The sequence below is a fragment of the Quercus suber genome, unplaced genomic scaffold (assembly GCF_002906115.3).
Source record: "Quercus suber isolate HL8 unplaced genomic scaffold, Cork oak 2.0 scaffold_1058, whole genome shotgun sequence".
NCBI lineage: Eukaryota > Viridiplantae > Streptophyta > Magnoliopsida > Fagales > Fagaceae > Quercus > Quercus suber.
Window position 1 is genome coordinate 118,149 of NW_027070466.1, and position 5,550 is coordinate 123,698.

Here is a 5,550-nt window from a genome sequence, read left to right on the forward strand (position 1 = left end):
TCAAAAAGGTGGCAAAACCAAGCTTGCATATATAGCAGAGTCACAAAAGGGGCAAAAAACTTAACTCAGTCTCCCCCTCCTAATCACAAAAGCAGTATCGGAGAAGCTCTAAAACCGCTACGTCAGTCCTTGGTGGAAGAGTGGAACTGGGAGAAGAATTTGTAATTGTTGTAGTACATGGAAGGCTCCTTTCTTGACCACTGCCACACTGGAATGAAGAATTAACCTTCTTGTACTCCAACAGATTTGGAGAGGAATAAAAAAAGAATACAAAATTGTTTAGCTAAGCTACAATGTTATCTAGTTTTGAAGAAGCACTATCATGAAATTTTTAATTTTTTTTGGTGATAAAAGGAGATGTATATATTAAGATTTAAGAAGTCTATTATAACAAAACTTGGCTTTATCAAAAGTCAGGAAATTCTCCACCATAAGTAGTGGTTCATCAAGAGTAACAAAAGAGTGGGAAAGGAAAGATCCAAAATCAACAAAAGCATCCTCACATTTATTTGCTTCATAGTAGGCATGCTCAATCCACTTGTTGAGGAAAACTTTAAGAGGTTTATATAGTCAAAAATAAATAAATAAAAAGTGTGTGTAAGTGTATAAGAGAGAGAGAGAGTGGAATAAAAACATAATTCAAAATGATTTGCTAAGCTACTATGATATCTAGTATTGAAGAAGAATTATAATATAATATCATTTTTCTTCTTCTTTTGGTAAAAGGAGATGTGTGTGTTATATATATATATATTAAGGTTTAAGAAATCTATTACAACAAAGCTTGGCTTTATCAAGAGCCAGAAAATTCTCCACCATAGATAGTGGTATATCAAGAGTAACAAAAGAGTAGGAAAGAAATTATCCAAACTCAGTAAAAGCAACTGCACATTTATTTGCTTCATGGTAGGCACACTTAATCTGCTTGTTGAGAAAAATTCAAGAGATTTATATAATCAGGAAAAAAATGTGTGAGAGAGATTTACATAATTAGGGGAAAAAAAAAATGAATGAAGAGAGAGAGATGAAAAATATTCAAAATGGTTTCGCTAAGTTACTTTGTTATCCAGTTTTGGAGAATCATATAATAAAATTTCAATTTTTCTTTTCTTTTTGTAGAAGGAGATACAGATATTAAGATATCAAATTTTGTTGTAAATCTTGGCAAAAGTTTGTTGAAGCTTAATGGTATATTGTTTGTAGCATACATTGGTTTATATGAATTATGATTTGTTAATATTTACTACTTTAGTAGAAATATATAGTAAATACAAAAATTTCGGGATCCACCGTTGGGTTGATGGCAAATTTTTATACAAAACACACCTATAAAATTTCAAGCGTTATTATATATAAAATATGTAGATTATTGATTGGATTGATTCTTTAGTTTTACTTGTTGTAATTGCTATCCATCCGTTGTGGGTGGGGGTGCCCTATAACTCAAAAAAGTATATCATGTTTCGATAATACCAACTTAGTATTTGTTTTGGTATTTTCTACCCAATAAATAAATGACATTTGTTTCAAAAAACTACATCAGATTATAATAAATTAGTTACAATCTTCTACACTATCCGGAAAATAAATTAATCATTTATTGGAATAGTGTGATATGGTTTTTGAAATAGATGTCACTTATTTATTGGGTAGGAAATACTAAAACAGATGCTGAGTTGGTAGTACCGAAATATTGTATATTTTCTCCAATAACTCAAGGGTGCATGCTAAAGTTGAATTCACAATAGACAAACCAAAACTAACTACATTCACCCTAGCCAATCATAATATACGTTTAACCACTTTAATGCCCCAATTTAGTTATAAGCTTACAGTACTAAGTTCGGCAATTTTTTAGTTTTACAACTAGCCATAAATTTGTGGAACATCATTTATTTTATTATGTTATTCTCATTTTGTCTATGTTTCTCTAACTTAAAAAAAAAAAAAATATATATATATATTACCAGCTAAAGCGAATCATAAACTTGTATGAATGGATTGGCTTTTGACCTCGTGACAGAAATTAAAAAGAAACTGTACGCATAAGCAATTTCTTGTTCTCATATTTTGCCCTCACGTGAACGACCACCGCATAGGGAGCCGCAAACAAAAAATTGTTTAACCGAGGCTTGGGTTTCGGGTTCTGAAGGAATCCTAGATGTAAGTGTGGATTAAAACCAAAAAAAAAAAAAAAACAATAGGGACACGTACTTAATCACAATTTTTTACTTGGTGAAAAAAATGTAATTCAATAATCAATTAACTTCCAAATAAAGTGTGACAAAGTGTGTGTTTGTAGCTAGAAGAACTCAGATTTAAAATACACTTTTTAACACGACGGATTACTTAGTTTTTGCTGCTCAGTTAATTTACCAATAATTTTCTTCAGGCTGATGCCAGCATCAACTACATCATGATTGTGCAACATTATTGTTTACTATCGATGCGGGAGATTGCTAACCAATCATAAGGCGCTCAAAATTTGCTCCCAAGTCAATGAATGGATTTTGCTTTCCGCACATTGGATGGCCCAAAAGTGTTTTAACTTGTAAGAGCATCCCTATTGACTATGCTAAAATTGCTAAAAAGTTATTTTAGCACCTCAAAAAAAAAAAAAAAAAAAAAAACCTATATCAATGGTGCTATAGATTTTTTTTTTTTTCTTATTGCTATAACAGTTTACTGTAGTTGGCTGCCAAAAATAAAAAATTAATACCCAACGTTTTCTCTTTCTTTGTTCTCAAGCCTAGCCCTCTCTCTCTCTCTCTCTCTCTCTCTCTCTCTCTCTTTGTGGCGCTGTTTGCCTTGGGTTGTTGTGTTCACGTTAGGGTTGTCCACGGTTTGAGGCGGATCGGGTTTGGGGCTAACCCACACCCAACTTGACTGAATCGGGTGAACGAAAAATGACCTGCAGCCGACCAAATGTTCAAGTCGGACTTGAAGACACAAGGCATCGGTTGAACGGATTGAAATCGTCAGGTGATTTTGGGTCTAAATCACAACAAGATAGAAATCAAAACCCAATGAACAAAGAAATAAAAACCCAAACAACAGCAAAGAAATCAAAATCCATATAACACAAACCAAGTCCAAAAACACCAGATCCTTGAGACTGAAATGAAAAAGAGGGAGATAAGACAAAACCCACACCACCACCACCATTCCTTCCCCCACCATCACCAAATCCACAAGATTAGTACATTTAAAAAAAAATAAAAAATAAAAAACTTTTATTTTTCACTAACCCACAAACTACACAAGATCAAAGGAGATTTCAAGATCAGAGGAGGGATTCATCAAGATAAGGAGTTTCAAGTTGAACTTGAGGTAGCGACAGTAGCGACGGCAATAATAGGCCCAACTCAGCGTCAGTGGCAGTATGGAGCCTATGATTAGGGGCGACAATAGAGCCCAACTTGGCGGCAGTAAGGAGGCTAGGGTTGGGATTTGAGAGAGAGAGAGAGAGAGAGAGAGAGAGAGAGAGAGAGAGAGAGAGAGAGAATTTTATGAAACTAACATGGGTGAGGTTAAGGTGTGTTTTTTTTTTTTTTTTTTTTTGAGAAAGGTTGACGGTCTGACTGTCTGAGGTGTATTTAGCGTAAAAGGTACCAAGTTCAAGAATTTCCTTTTTAAAATTCTAAGTGATTGGGTTGGTTTATATAGGTTAGAATTCAAGGGACTTGAAACCGACCCGAAAAAGCCGATTTTTAAATTTACCCGTTACTTGACCCATCTGGGCATTTGGATTCCCCATGGGTCTTTTGGTCGAGCGGGTGGGTTAGGTTTAATGAGTTGATGGACAACCCTATTCACTGTGGGTTGTGTTGTTCAACGTGGGTTGTGGAGTTTGTGGTGGGTTTTGGGTTTGTATGGTTGGGTGGTTTGGATCGGTGGTTAGTGATGGTGTGGGTTTGTGTGGTTAGGTTGTGTTGGTTTTGGTTGTGGCAATGGTTGTGTTGGTGGTTAGTTAATTGGAGTGTTGTGTTGGGTTTCTGATCTCTTGCAATTTGGGGTTGTTGGGTTTTTCTTGATGGGTTTTGGTCACAGTGGTGGGGTTGGATTGGGTTCTGGTTGTTGCGATGATGGTGGGTTGTTGATTAGGCTTGGGTTGCTGTGGATGTGGTGGATTGTTGATCAACCTATGGTGGTGGGTTATGCTATGGGTTGTGATGGTGGTGGGTTGTTGTGGTGTGGTGTGGCTTGTGGCTGTTGGTATGGATTTCAATTGAGGTGGTTTGTGATGTGCTAGTAGTCGGTGGTGGTGTGGTTGGTGGGTTTGTGGTTTTTTTTTTTTTTTTTAATTATAGTTGAGGTGGTTTTTGGTGGGTTTAAAGATTTGACCTAAACCACCATGCCCACAGGGTTTTAGCAACTTTTCCAAAATTTGGCAAATTGCTGCATGCTTCTGGGCTTGGTAGTGTAGCTGGTATTTTTGGGCTAGACAATAGGGGAAGACGTTTAGGGATTTTAGTTTTAATTTTAATTTTTTTTTAATTAAGAATTAAGGATGTTGTTGGGTGTGGGTGATTTTTTTTTTTTTTGGGACAATGAGTTTATGGCCATGGGTTGTGGCAACTGCTTTTGCTTTTGCTGGTGGTGGGTTGTGCATGATGGTTGTTCTTGCCTTTGTTACTCTTCAAAGAACAGAGAGATAGAGAGGAAGAGAGAGAAAGAAATGAAGAATAAAGAAATAATAAAAAATGATAAAGAATTAATATTTAAATGAAGTGCTAAAAAAATAGAACCATTAATGTTGAGTGTGTTATAAAGTGATGTGTTAAAATAAATAAAGTAAGTTTTTAAGATGCTAAAAACTAAAAATTTTAGCTCCACCATTGTAAACGCTCTAAGCTATCTACCCCTTTGGAATACCTAAAAATGTTATAGCACTTCCAGGATATAGCTTTTGCATCAATTGGTGAAATATGGATTATGTATGGTAAATTACCATTTTCACATGAATTTATCATTTTTTTACTATTCACAATCAATTATTTCAATAAATTGAATTAAATATTGTGTCAAACTTTCTAGACATTCCTTAAGTTCTTTTGTTTTTTCAATCTTAGTTAGAAATTCCTAAATCTATCCTACACTCGCGCACCTTAGAGTTAGGTCTAGAACTAGAGACCTTGCTAATCTCTAGACACTTCATATATAGGGAAATGCCTTCAAATCATTAAGATCATTGGCCTAGAAGTCCTAATTAGGATTGATATCAAATGCACTTGATGTAATTGATTTTCTCTCTCACAGTTTTTTTTTTTTTTTAATTTTTAATCTTTTTACATTTCCTATTTTATTTAAGGGAAATGTTAACCAATGCCCTTAAGGTGCATTAGTTTAGAAACTATTTTTAGAAACATTTTATTGGGAGATAATAAAACAATAAATGTCGTTAACAGCTTTTTATACTTTTCATAAAAGTGGTGTCAAAACTTTCCTATTATGGTTATTAACAGTTGTCCTAGGGGAATCTGTTAACATAACCCTTTTATTTAGGATCTGTTTGAAATTCATTTATTTTGCTGAAAGTACTGTAAATAA